General features: G+C 36.8%; 1 long non-coding RNA gene across 1 annotated transcript in view; it reads right to left on the bottom strand.

The window, feature by feature from the left end:
• Positions 1-15,447, bottom strand: part of LOC141748900 (uncharacterized) — a 40,488-nt gene that overhangs the window by 15,705 nt on the left and 9,336 nt on the right. The gene's annotated exons all lie outside the window — the stretch shown is intronic.

Genomic DNA, 15,447 nt, shown 5'->3' with positions numbered 1-15,447 from the left:
TTGCATTGTGAAAGAAAAAGGACCTTGAGTCTATAAATATCTTGCTCTAAGGCCTCTCAGACTGATGAGTTAATTTCGGTTCAAAGAATGAACATAATTTTCATTCCAGCAAAGGCTTTCACATTGATAATAGAAATGGTGGCAAAATATAGCATGTTCTTTATTGTAATTACACACAAAATGGGTGGACAAGCAGTGGTTCTCGAGTTCAGCAGCAGGCAGTGGGAGAGGCAGAGTATAAAACAACACAGAAGGTGGAACTTCTGGAGTTGCCAGCATCATAGTCTTCCTTGGATCCTGGGATTTGACCAAGGTAAGTCTTAACTTTTACTCTTTTCTAGTAAAGACAACCTTTTTATGCACGTTTAGACCTTTAATAGAAAAGGATTTTTTTTTTTTAAACAGTACTTCTCTCTCTGTTGTGGCGTTTGTCTTTAACCATGTGCTTTATTTGTAATGAAGAAAATATCATGCCTTTAACCCCGTTTTCTGTTGATTAAAGAAATGTGTCATAACGAGTTTTTTGTGTGAAAGAGTGAGATTTTCTAAAGAGATCATCCTTTTTTAATATACTGAGAAAAACGCATAGTTCACCACTTCTTGCAAAACAGGGAAAAACAGTACCTGAAGCTACTGACAAATCACAGCATATTCTGAAGATGATTACATGATGAGCAAAATAGTTTCTACTGAAACTGGCCTCTGTCAGAAAAACATGTTTTCAGCCTTCATCTACTAAGTTAAGTAGTATTACCGTTTAAACTGTCAATGGTGAAGATCTGATTTCTGAGAAACTTGAAGCGTGTCTCTGAATAGTAAGGAATGGGACTCACAGTGGATTGGTGTTTAATACACTGGTAAAGATTTCAGTTTCTGGGTTTTGACACACTTATCAGTTGTGATAACATTTTAAAGATGCAATGAAAATATGGGCATCTCTCAATATTAAATTCTATAAAGGAATGGGGGGGGAAAAGGTGTTTATCCATACTCCAAATTTAAATAGTTTCAAAGGTAAAACTGTTTTCCTGATGTATCCCTGCAACCAAATGTGAGCAAAATAATAAGCAATGTGCCCAACAAACAAGGAAAAGCTTTATTTCAGCTAGTAAAACCTCTGTATTTTGAAAGATGTTATCTCTACCTATTGGCTTGTCACAAACCACTAGTATTGGTTTTGGTTTTCATTACCTAATCACAATGTGGAGTTGGTGTGGCAGGAATTTCCAATGGGAATGAAGCCTGCTTTGTTCAACTACAGACCCTTGATTCAGGTGAGAAAGAGTTAAGAGATGCTGAACCCTAATACTAGGTAGAATTTGCTTCAGTTTTTCAGTATACTTTAACCAAAATGCTTCTACCAGGCTAAAAGTTCTACTTTCCTTTTACTTATGTAATTCATTCTACAGTAAAAAATTTACCTTGAATAGACCAGAAAACTAAAATCTAGGTGGATACAAGAAGTTAACAGGTTGACTTGTAATCCACAAGCAGATATGTCTGCATGAATTTTAAATTTTATTTTTATTTTACTTCCTTTGTACTGAATTTCAGTCGTTATTTTACTAAGGGAAATAAAGACAGTGACTATTATTCTGAAAAGACAGAGTGTAAGAAATATGCTCACCTGTATTAATTTTATTCCTGTACTCATCTATGTAACCAATCTATCCTCAAGGAAAATATTTTTTTTTTCAGTATTTAATATGAAGAAGGGACACTGGGTCTTCATGATGGATAGGAGAAACGGAGTACATTCATTTTTGTTAAGAATGAGAAGCCTGTCATACCAGCTTTGTTTCCTGATAGTAATGTTGTGCTTTGGGACAATGGTCAGAAGGAGATTCATGGTGGGTTTCAGTGTTTTGATCTTATTTGATCTCTGTTTTGTCACCTTTTTTGCAGCCCTGAAAAACAGGCAGGGAGATACAGCTTGTAGTTTATTATCAGGTCAGCATTGTTTGCCATTTTAATTTTGTGTTGCAGAGAGTGTATGCCTGCAAGATAGCCAGCTATTTCATACAACTCTGTAAAAAGGCAAATTCTCTTTTAAATTGGAAACTGCTGCTTTAGGTTGTTGATTTTTCTCATAATTTTGGCTTTCCTTTTGCAGAATGTTATTGTATCATCCTGTGAAAACAGTGAGATGCTGTATGACCACCTCTGTCACTGTTTGCTATTATCACTTAAACAGAGGAGTTGACCAAGAGAATTAACTGATTTGCTTTCTATGAGTTAGGAATAAAATTGAAGTTGAACATATTCTCTTCTCATTTTTCACTTGCTGCTTTGATTAATCAAGCGGGGTGGTGGTGGCACACCATCAAATCTCTTCAGGCAATGGCTGTTAAAACGGTGACACATCTGACATTTAGCAGAGGAAAAAGTCTGAAGAGTTAGCTATCTGAACTGCTGCCCTGGGAACGATCCAATAGTTTGACTTGTCTGTCTTTTCCATCAGGCATTTGTGTGACTCTTGTGCCTAAATATCTCTGAGAAGTGCAAATGAACGTAGATTCTAATGATGCAAAAAGATGCCCAGCCAAGAAGAGATCTAATTAAAAACTTGCTCTGAATACGTCAGCAGTTTCTTGAATTGCTATCAATCCTTTTTTTTATTGTGGGTGCCAAATGAGATTTGTAAGTGAAGGTAGTATAGCATATAATTCAACTATATAAATTTCTTAGACTCTCACTGGAGTAACAGTAAGAGACAAGTCAAATACATTTATTTTTCACTAGTATATACAGATGTATTGAAAAATACTATTACTCTGAGTAACAGAGTTTGCCCTGTGACAGTCAAACTAAGTAAGGATGTGGTTAATTTCATTAAACCTCTCAGCTTTCATAAAAGCATTGCCTCTGGAGCTATGCATTGAGGTGGGAGTGTGACTAAGATAACTTTGTATTTACTATCCCATTTTAGGAAGTAAAGTATATTTATTGTAAATGGTTTTGACTGTACAGTGATGAGCAGTTATAGAAATACTGGTTGTTACTCAGCTATCGGTGATAATGCAGACTAGCTTCTGTTCAGCAAGGGGTTTTGGTGAGAGCTTGACCCGAAGGTTCATATATTTTGGTCCAGGCAAAGGGAATTGCTCTTACAGCAGAGTCCTTGAAATTTGCCTTAGGATTTTTTAAAGAAATTACTCTAAAATCCTTAGATTACCAACGAAAGCCAGGAGAGAACACCCTGAAAATGAGTGAAAATATTTCATATACCATGTTTTTGTTTTTTGCTTTGAACTTATAAACTGATGTTTTTCTTTTCCCTCATCTATCATGGCAATTTTATGGAAGTCAAAGAATGTTTAGAGGGAATGAATAATCTGGGGTCACAATATTAGTCCTTAGGGAGTTGAGTGTTTTAAGACCGTATTTACTAAATCTGAAAGTAAAGATTGTAGGAAAAAAAAACCAAACAAACCCAAACCTTTCCAGATCAACTCACAGACTTAGAAAAGAAAATGAATGTTTTCAGGTACATGGTTATTTCCTGTGTTTGGGAAACTGTGAATCTTATTTATTCTCATTTACGTGATACTTTCCAGTTGAATGCAGCATGTGCTGGGTATTATACCCATAGACAAAGATAATGTGGTGCTATTTATGCAGCGCCTGTTTAATCCAAATTTTAAGCAAATAGCACAAGAAATTGATTTTTAATAACTAGTTTTATGGTTGGCTTTAAATGCAATACTATAAAGTATTAACCTTTAATTTTCTTGTTATCAATTAGATACAAACTTGCAAGTTTTCAGAGATCCATCTTTCAAATGCCAGTGACACCTCATACAAAGGTAGATCTTGTTCCTGTAGTGGGAGGAAATCTGAATGCTTTCAACCCACTAGCTCTGAATGTCAAGATTTAATTTCAACACTCAGTATATTTTAAATAATCTTTTTACCAGCAACTCTACAAACTTTGAGTGGCAGTAATTGAGAAACGGACATTAATACGTGGTAACTGGAACTACATCTGCAAAATCAGATGGTTTTTCATCATCCGATTGACTGTTCATGGCATAATATACATCTAAGGATCCTGCAGTGGTTTGGAGAGAGGGAGAGTGAGAAAGTAGGAAGAGGAAAAGGAGTCTGAAAATTAGTACTGTATAAATATGCTACAGAACACCATAGGGTACGCGTATCCCCCTCCCTGTGAATCCTCCTCTAATAAAATAATCAGAATCCCAGATTAGGTGAGTGAATTGAAAAGCTGTAACTCTTCCAATTTAGTATTTTAAGCAACTCCTCTAATTCAGCAGTAGGAAGTGGTACACTAAACACAGCCCAGGTACTTCACAGTTGACAAACAGTAATAGAATAGAATAATCTACAATGGTAGACTGTACTCAACAAAACTTCAGATAATTCTAAGGTGATACATAGACATCAGTCTCTTCGCTAAATATCAATGTTTCTTTGAAGGGGGGAAGAGTTAAAGTTTAGAACTCCTACAACCTGAGAACTAGCAATGTTACAAAGATGCTTTTCTGGTAGGTAAATTGTACCTTTGCAGAATTTATTTATTCCATAAGATCCCATCTCATTGCACAGTAAATAATTTGATTGGTTGGATAGCTGGTAATGTATCCTTTCCTTGTGTGAGAAAGTAATTATACATAACATAGAGTATTTGTGGGTATTTTTTATGTATTTTGGGTATAAAATCAATTTTCTGAAGCCTCAATAGAAATCCTTCTAACTTTATATAGATTATTAGACAATTTATGTTACTGGGAGTGAAAAAGAAAAACTTGGCAGGGGGGACAAGGCTTTGACACATTTTTATATCACTCTCCAAATGAAGCCCTGTGGAACCATCACAGTTTTTCAGGCAGGCAGGTTCTTTGAACTGAGCATTGATTAAAGCTGCTTACTGCTAAAGCACCAGTCTCAACTTCCAATTTGCTTTTTATACTGAAGAGCCAGACCATTTGGCAGACGTGAGCCTACATCTGGAAAAACTTATATTGAAATGGTTTCCAAACAGCTATGCTGGAAACTACCCCTGCAGCTGCTGTCATAATGCAGAATGGACAGTTAAAACAGTCCAAAAAAACAGCCGATGCTAAGAGACTCCTGGCCTCGCTTTTTGAATCTTGAATCAGGCAACTTTTGTGGCTTGGATTCAGCTTTAGAAGTTTTGTCTTTTTGTTAGATGTTGCTATTCAGCATTAGATTAGTTATTACAAAGGAACAGTTTGCACAATTCTTATTGAGAAGTCTTCCTCTAAAAATTGGTCAAGTTTAATAAATTTCTTCCACTTAGACCTGTAACAGCACATTACTGAGTAGAATAGTAGAGTTTTCCTGCAGAAGGAAAACATCAGCTTCTGAGCAATGTAATGTGAAAAAAACCTTATTATAATGTTCTGTATTCTTTTTTAAAAAATGAAGTGAACTATAGATGCTATAGACCAGAAGAATAGCAGTATAATTTCTTGCTTTCTTTTAAAGAAAGAAAATAAACAAAATATAAAATATTATATTAATTCCTTAAGGGGAAATGTAACAGAGCCCCATTTTTCTTTAATAACTAACTGTACATCTTATTTTGCACCATGGTTCAATTAAGAGTAAATAACATATCAATAGGTTACTGATGTTATAAAATCTAAATTGGAGATTTGCTGTTTATTCTATGTGACACCAAATATGGTTTTGTTTACTTGCAGCTGAAAATAGATTAATCTCATCTGAAGCATGGGAATTCACTTTAACTGTACATTAACTCTAGGGAAAAACAAAAACACAAGTAAAATTTGTGCTAGCATTCCGAAGTGGGTATAATTCTCTGTCAGAACAAAAACATAAGTGTTCTATAATAAATGTATTAGTTTTCCCTTTTCTGGAAACTTACAAAGGACACGCTCGTTATTAAAATAGCTCCACTGAGTTGCTAAATTAAAGTAAAATTGTTTCATGTAACCCAGTTGCTGGCAGGCCATTCAATGTATTGACAGCTTAATGATTCCTCTCTTATCCTGGCACAAATACCTTTCAGCTGGGGGGAGAAGAAAAAGCATGTTTCTTAGCAATTATTTGAATATGGTATGATTTGCAAAGAATAGCTGATACTTGGGCCCTGATCCCACATCATTAAAGTAAATAGTAAGTGGGACATTAACTTCATGCAAGAGATGACCAAATCCATAGCAATGTAACCTGGTGACTCCCTTTTAGGACTTCTTTTCACAGGAATAACATTGAAAAGATTATGTTTGTAAAGCAGTGACAACCGCTCTTCTTTTGTCTTGAAGCAGAGCAAATATTTTGTGGTATCATAAATAAAACACTTCCTGCCAGTAAGAGCGGAGGGGAGGAATCTCCTATTATCAGTGCCTGTGAACCACCAGCCAAATTCCAAAGAGTGTAGGAAGGCTCAGGCAGATGGGCTCTGTCACTTGAGGAGATCATTGCCCCCAGTTATCTGCCAACAATTAGCTAGCCCTGTATCAAGGACAGCAGAAGGGGACATGTACAAGTTCTTCAGTTTCTATAGTTCACAGACATGAGTGTCAGCTTAGACTGCATTAGATAATGGTTACATTTCTATTTAAACCATATAGCTGGCTATGAGTTCTGGATCCAAGCAGATGAACAACCTTCTGTGTTGCTCTGGTGTCTCTTAGAGCTGTACACTGATGTTCTAACTGATGCCCCCTTGTCGCCATAATGCCATGATTCACAGCAGGGGAAAGTAGGGAAGATAGCAGAGTTCATTACATGAACTTATGGAGAACTTACATCCGTTATGGAGAAGAGCACCTGCCTCCTACCACAACAAAGCTTTCAAACATGCTGGCAGAATAAGAAATGAGTTAGATACTTGTTAATATTGGATGGCAGAGCTGAAAAGTGTAACTTTTTCCATGAGTTACAGACTGCAGATGCCAGCATCAGATTCTCCAGCAGAATCATTCAGCAGCAACTACAAATATGGAATTTATCTTCACTGCTGGCTTTTGCACTCTCCTAGTTCTGTGGATGATTTGGCTGAGCCAAGTTTCTGTTACTAAGATGAAGAAGCCTGGTTCATTACAAAGAGTCAGCCAGAATAAGATCTGCCAGGGTATAAATTGCCTATCTGAAAAGCATCTTTATAACATTGCCAGCTCTTAAGCTAATGGTTGTACCTACTTAGGTTTCATGTGTGCTGTGTTTGTGTGCCCTTTTACCCATTCTGTCACTTCTAGGCGCCCCTCTGTCTTGGTTACTTCTGGGCTAAGATCCCTGTATGCAGCCATTCTAATTCCTGGCCCTTCTTTCAGCAGCACAGTCGCTTTTTGTGAGAGGAATAGTGACCAAAATATTTAAGAACTGGTGGTTAGAGAAGAGAGGAAAAAATATCAACTCTTACATGAGCTATTTAACTTCCCTTTTTGTTAGGAAACAAGATGAAAATAAATCTTATTACAAAACTCAAATCTTCTCTGTATGTGGCCTCATCTTAAAATGCTCTTAGTTAAGACAGGACATGAATACCTAAACCGTATGTGCAAGATAACATCAGGGGCTGCTACCTGAATTTCTTTATCTTAACACAGGGGAGCCTTTAAAAAAACAAACAAACCAAAAAAAACCCTAAACCCAACATTTACTTTCTGGGATTTAACTAAGATAGGCAATAGTTTCCTGTGTTTCTGCCAACTTGCTTTTGCAAACTGCCTCATCCAAAGCCTTCTGAATAGAGTGGAGATCTTGCCATTGTCTTCCATGAGTTTTAGTTTGGTACTGTAATTATTATCCTTAAATGTAATCCAAATGTATTTATCAGACTTTTTGTCTGTAAAGCCTGTTGATTCACTGTGCAAATATTTGCAAAATCCAGAATGTGGAAAAATGCAAATAAGGTCTCTATTAGTAACAATAGAAGACGCAAATTGTGGCTAACAGAGCAAATATATAGTTGTGAAAATTTGCCACTGTGGAAGGGCCCTCCTAGCACATTGAAAATCTGCACAATATATTCAAGAGCCTCCCTTTGTCCATGGCAATAGCACACTAAGCCTGAAGTAACCCATTGCCTTCTACTTTCATCAGCGTGTGAGATTGCTAACACCACCAATATATGAGCAAACTAGTATCAAGGCACTGCAAATAAAATTCTTAACAATCATAACCTGATGTCAGTACTAGCTATGCAATTTAACTAATTCGGTGGGAAGAAGATGATCAAATTATTATCTGTGTTTGTCTTTTCTTTCTTTATCGCTATTCATGGTAAGCTGAAGAAAATTATAGTACTCTATGGAAAGACTATAGCAAAAAAAAAACTATAGATACTCACTGCTACTGCTGAACTATGTTAAAAAGCAAAGATGGGAATGCTGTTGCATTTTTTGTTTTGAGTCTGTAAGAAACAAACAGGAACACTTGTCAGTTTTAAAGCATTATTTTTCATATTACCTTCAGCTTTCTTGAAAGAATTCTGAAAGTGTTTTCCAGCCACCTAAACAAAAGCTAAATGCAGTTTCTTGAATTCTATAAAAACGCATCCATTAGGAGTTATCTCAGATATCACAGAATACATCGTTAATGCTTTTTTTTCCCAAATACATTTTTCAACAAACTTTTGGTAAAACAAACTCCAATTCCAATAATTTAGTTTCTAATTTTATTTTTAATTCTTTGAATTTTATTTGACTTTTAATTGAATTGTAAATTTATACTTGAATTGTTAATTCAAATGTTGTTTACAATCAGCTTTACAAGGAATCTGACTGAAACATATTATAGCTCTTTATAACACCGAAACACTACAACTGAAACACTAAAGCAATTCGCCATTCTTCAGTATAAATGGTATAAATTACCAATTTTGATAGGAAAAAAAGAAAGTTCACAGCTTTAGCTTTTGATAATAAATCTATAAACCAATAGTAAGAAGAAAAAGTTAAGAATTATTTATTTAAGAATTTCTGAATATTGAATGATTTAAGTAGTTCAAGGTGATAATGCAGAATTCTTTATTTCTACTAGAAGTTTTTTGTCATGCTTCTTTAAAATGAGCTCAGGATGAAAAAACACAGTTATTGATTGCTTTCTGTTAAGTGAAAGAATCAGAGAAATTTCCCATATGAATTCTTTGGCATTTTGCCTAATAATTGCCTCATTCAAGAACATGCTTCAGGATTTTTTCTTTCTGTTGTGCTGTCCCTGTGCCCTCAAAATTGTGGCTATGTTATGTTTTCTCTGGTGTGTTAAGTGCTTTATTTACCTTTCAGCACACTTTAGACAAGCTTTTCACTTGCTTCCAGGGAAGGTTTAGGGCAGCAGGTAGGTAATGACTGATCTTGTACACTTTGAAAGAGGTATGTGTAACTTCTGCACTTCATTTACTGAACTATAAACAAAACTAAATTATTTGTGCATGTACATCTGATATCCTATTTTTCTAACTGAAAACAAAGCTAAGAAACATTTAACTTGGTCCTGTTCAAAAGCAAATAAATTATCACTGCTTTCTGTGTTTGTGTTACTGAGTAGCATTAAATTCTGCTCTTGACTCCTAAGTTACCCAATATATATATATAGTCTTGTTTAGAGCATTAGCTCACTTTCTAAACCCTTGGCATTTGGGCCAGTCTGTAACTGGTACCTCAGTGGTGGCTATTTTAATCTTTCCTATGATCACTAGTCAGTACCTGGTGAAGTTAAGGAGCTCTTTCTCTCATTTTATTCAGGCGCTATGCAAGTGGAAGGAAGTATTGCTCCTGCAACTCCTTATCATTGCCTTAATTCTGTGAATGGCAATTCAGCTTCGTGAAGAAGGGGGTAGTTGCCATTCCAATATACTCTGTTTGTGACATTTGTTTATACGTACAAATATATACATCAGAAGTGCCTTTCTAGTTTGTACTCAAGCACATGCTATTTTAGGCTGACATTTTCCAACTAGGCCTGAGGGAGTTAGATGTCTAAATTAAATTCAGTTTGACTGATTTGGACACTGAACATCTCTGAACTGAAATCCTAGTGATAGAGAGTGAATCTGTGCTAAAATGACATTATTAGCTCTTCAGTAATGCAAAAAATGTACATCTAATTTTTTTCAACAAAATTGCTATATAATTGTAATGTGAATGCAAATATAGGACTTGAAGACTGGAATAATATTTTATTAAGTGAACATGCAAAATATATACACTGAAAGTGAAGCCCCTATAGTGTCAAAACCCCTGAGCTGTTTTGATCTGGAGATGATATAAGCACTTCCTATGAGAACAGTATACTCTTGTTGATTTAAGTATATATATATATGTATTTTATTGAGTGACAAGCAAGTAATTCATTATAGCTGGTTCTCTCAAGAAGAAGAATTTCTATTTTACATACTTGACTTTTGATGGTAGAGTTTAAACGTTGAAAACCAATGGAATTGAACACAATCCATGTTAAAGCTCTGATCATTGTCTCAGACTAGTATTCTACGATGATATTTCTGGACAGAAGTACAAACAAGAATTTGGGTTCTATTCCCAAATCCTCGCTTACTTATTATGAGCATTTTTAGCAAAATGACATGAATATTCTTAATCTCAGTTTAATCATCTCTCAAATGAGTTTTAAAAAACCAAACAGGTTTAGTGAGACATAGCACTGTTTAGTAAACATTTTTAGATTGTCACATCAAAGGTGCCACAACTTATACAATAAATTTTAAGGAAAGTACTAATGTGTTTTGCCTAGTGTAAGGGATGACATATAAGCATGAAATATAAATTAGGAAAGTTTACAGCAGATAGAACTGATTCCAAAGTAAGTGTGAACATGGCCCAAATCCGCTTTTGAAATGTGGTACAATTAGCCTTGTACGGAACTGTGACAATTGCAACCTGGGGAAGAACAGCAGAGCTAAAGAAATGTCTCTCTGCCTAGTCCTTGCTGTGTTGTGCAGACTCTGTATTCAAATGCTCTTTAAAGAACACAGTCTGGAAGGGGCTCAAGCATTGAAAAGCAAAGAGGGAAACAATTCCAAACAAGGCTGCCTGTGTGCAGCTCTGTTTCTGGTATCACCCTTTGAAGGTTTACACTGAAGTGCTCTTTGCCTCACAAGTTACTTCAGATTCATATCATTTATGGAAAGAGCTATAAACAAAAGGCAAATGTCTTGAATGCTTTTCAGTGCTGGGGAGAAGTGTTATTACAAAAGTCTGATACCAGCTGACACTGGCCGCCCTGGTAAAGCCAGTCTGCCTCAGGTTATCATCACTTTGCAGGCCAGCATAGTAGAAAATAACTACACGATTGTAATTTGTTGACTTTCCCTCTCCAAATTGATTGTGCATCCAGAGGAGTTGTAATGAGAAGACGACCAAAATTTGTCTGATACAGATGTTTCAGCAGTCCTCTAAACCAGTATGAGCAGTTACCCAATACAGCCTGTAAAACTTGAAACTGGGAGAAAATGTACTTATATTCTAAAGACTTAGGGTATATGATTATTTGTGGCCTGTGTGTCTTTGGAGTATTAGGAAGTCTGAAAAAAATAGTCATAGTGATAAGAGCCTTGCTAAGTGACCTCAGAATGGACATGTATGCCCTTCTTGCATGCAGACCAGGCAGTCACTACAAGCATATATAAGCACTGAAACTTCTTTTGAAATTAACTGAAATTCATGATGGGTGAAGTTGCCAACATATTCTACCTAAGTGTGCACTATCAATTTGCTTTTGGTGCAATTCAATTTTAATTTCATAAGCCCTGAATGTTCCAAGAGCTGGTTTACCTGTGCGAGCCTTTCTCATCAGCAATGTTAATTAAGAAAGTCAGGACATTCCTTTTAATGTCATCTACAACTGTCTTCAATTGACAATAAAAGTCTTTGCAGAAAGCTGTCACCTCTGGGAATGATTGTTCATGGGACTTCTGTGCTTCGGGACTTCTGTGCTTCAGGACATAGTCAAAAACATTTTTAATTTTTTCACTCTCTTTTTTCAATCAACCTAACAATAGAAGGACAATCTGACTGTAGAAACTTTTCTGGCTGCAATCACAGCAGTGGCTTTTCTTACCCTTTTAAGGAAGTTCTCTCTGTATTCTCTAAGATTTGTAAATAGCTCCAGGAAATTAAAGCACTTAGAAATCTCAAGTGGACAATTTACATGTACAGTTGCAGTTTGTTGGGAAAAGAGCTGACTAGTAAGCTGTAGCTAGAATTTATATGGTATTACAGTCATCAAATATTGCTAACCTTATAAGTTGCACTGGTGAATTTGACATTGGGTTGTATGCCATTTTAAAATGCTTATTGCTGTCCCCCCACTGGAGATTCAGTGCAGCTGTACAGTCCCAGCAGTGATAGAGTTCTAACCCAGGGTTTATCTATATCGATATGTTAGCCTGCAGCCCAAACTTCGATCACCACACTGACTATGTATGAGTCTTCATGCCTCTCCAGGGAGTTATGGGGGAGGACTTGGACCCAAGCCCTGTATCTAAGGGTTGTGTGGATGCCAATAGCTAGAGCTGTACAGAACCATCAGCAAGAGCCCCTTCTGAATATAATGCAGATAGAACCAGTGGCAGATCTGCAAATTTGCTGGAATGGAACAGAAGTTGAAGGGGTATGGTGCTACCTGAGGGGGAACCCGCCCCAGTTAAAAAAAAAAGGCAACAGGAAAGTGCTAGTCTCAATAGAAGATTACATATGAAAAATGAGGACAAGATATTGCTGTTCCATTTACCATGAGCTTGGGGCTGAATCAAGCCTATAGTAGCCTGACAAAATCAAAGCTCTTTTCTCTGCTGCAATGCTCAGCAAAAATAGAGAATTTTTTGCTTAGAAGATGTTGCCATGGTTTCTTCCTAAATTCTTGAAGCAAGAAAGCATAACTCCTAATAATCCAACTGTTAAGTGAAAATAAGAAGGAAAATACACAGAAAAACACAAAGGAAATAAAATGTTGGGTAAAATACTGGTAAGATTACTGTAAACTTAGATAGGATAGTATGTTTTCTTTTCTGATTAGCACGTTTCTACTTCTGTAATTTCACTGGACTTAGTATCTAAGCCTTCTGAAGATAACTTATCTCTTCACCAAGGGATGGGAAACAAAAACAGTCCAACAGATCTAAAAACAGCGTGGAACGTGGCTAAGTGTCATGAACAAGATGCTAGAAGTTTGCCTATGTCCATCACATGGGTTGGGAAAGTCAAATACTGCTGGAAAGGGTTTTTATTTCCCTTCCATTTATTTTCCTTTTATAAACTTGCCATCCACAAATCTTTCATGGCCTTCCTGTCTCTGGTCACTTGAAACAGCCTTTTAAAATATGCATGAAACTACTTTGCTAGCAGCACTTTTATATACCAATGAAATACTGAGCATAAATCATTCTGTGGAAATATTATCTTTTGTTGACGCATTGCATTTAACAGATCTGCTTGAACTGGATAGCTAGTGCAGGTAGGAAGGTTAAAGGATATGGGCCTATCTTTATCTTTGAGTGACACTGTGCCTGCAGCAATTATATTAGAAATATTTTAAAATAATTTACTCAGTTCTGCAAAATCCCTGTTTTACCTTGGTTCCTCCTTGATACCAATTCCTAGTAAGTAAGCATAGTTTCTTCCTTGCACTAACATTCACTAGAGTTTGCTTTCACTGAACTTCCAGAGATGAGAGTCTGTACAACCACCTGAACATTTCATATTATTGCACTTAGAGCCATAATATGGAATGCAATATTATGAAGCAAACTGCAGCCTTATCTGCATTGAGCTGAATTTCAGGTTTACGGAGGAATGTCTCTTTTTCAAAAAGATCCTCCCCCATTCTAGCTTTGTATAAAGAAAAGCATAGAGAAATACTACAAGCTTTTGGGTAGTGCTGCAATATTCTTCTTGCAATATTTGCATATTGCTGAGTTCTGTGCCACAGACAGAATTTAAGGCAGAAAGATCCAGATCATTGATAAAGATATTAAAGAGAACATGCCCCAATACTGAGCCCCAGGGAACACCACTTGTGACCGACCGCCAGCTGGATGTAACTACATTCACCACAACTCTTTGGGCCCAGCCACCTAACCGGTTTCTTACCCAGCAAAGCGTATGCCCATCCAAGCCATGAGCAGCCAGTTTCTCCAGGAGAATGCTGTGGGAAACAGTGTCAAAAGCTTTACTACAGTCTAGGCAGACAACATCCACAGCCTTTCCCTCGTCCAAGCAGATCACCTTCTCATAGGAGATCAGGTTAGTCAAGCAGGACCTGCTTTTCATAATCCCATGCTGACTGGGCCTGACTGCCTGGTTGTTCTCTGTGTGCCATGTGATGGCACTCAAGATGATCTGCTCCGTAACCTTTCCTGGCACTGAGGCCAGACTAACAGGCCTGTAATTCCCCGGATCCTTCTTGCAGCCTTTCTTGTAGAAGGGCATCACTTTTGCTAGCCTGCAGTCAACTCCAGTCTTTCCCCTAAGGAACTGAAGGAAAAGGATCAGAGATTTTTCAAACTCAAAGGATTTGCCCTTCACCCTGTACTGCTTTGAAAATCATGTATGTGTGGTGAAGAGGTCAGAGAGGAAACACCTGCAAATGGAAGTAGGAAAAAATTATTAGCTTCACTGACACAGCTTTCTCTGCATTGGGGATGGCCAAGTCATTGAGAACTGAGCCCTCCCTTCAGCAAAATAAAACTTATCCTGTCATCAACCCATGCACGCTTGACATATGCTGTTAAATGCTGGCATACTGTACCACATAAATCTTCCATGGAAGTGTGCTTCTCCATTTCATAATATCAGAACATGTTATCAGTTTCCTCTCTTTCTCCACTTGTTGAAGGAGATATTAAGATTATTTAAAAATATAAAGTAGAGGCCAAACTGTGTTGCATTTCTCCACCTGTTTTCCAAATCCAGACTGATCTATTTCTCATCACTACCTATCTCAAGCTAGAATAAGGGAATTATTTCAATTAAAAAAAAAAATCATAGCTGTTGGGATATAATGGATATAGGATAAAACAACAACAAAAAACCCACAAAACAAAACAGGTTTCATCTAAGCTATCTGCATTCTTTGCACTTGTGCGTAAGCAATGCATTAGCAATCTGGTTTTAAAAAGGTATGAGCTTTATCTAAGAAGTCTCCACCAGCCAAAGGCAGTCACTTTAAATTGCTAGTGGTAGCACACTTCTGGAGAGAGAGGCAGGAGATCACCTAGAATTGCTTTCACTCAAAATAAACTGTCCACCCAGGAAATGATGAAGCAAATAAACTGCCGACATTAAATAAATAGGTAGCACTGTTTCTCTGAGCTGACACTAAACTAGGTATCACCAACATACTACCTTGAGTTGCTATCTTTAGCATGTGGAACAGTAACAATTGCTACCTTAGTCACTGTAACACCCCAACAGACAGATCTTGCACATGAACAATGGCACTAGTAGCTACTCAGGCCAAAATTATGACATGGGCAAA

The sequence above is a fragment of the Larus michahellis genome, chromosome 9 (genome assembly GCF_964199755.1).
Source record: "Larus michahellis chromosome 9, bLarMic1.1, whole genome shotgun sequence".
In the NCBI taxonomy this organism is placed as follows: domain Eukaryota; kingdom Metazoa; phylum Chordata; class Aves; order Charadriiformes; family Laridae; genus Larus; species Larus michahellis.
Note: the sequence above shows the minus strand (reverse complement) of the source record. Positions and strands in the feature narration are given on the sequence as shown.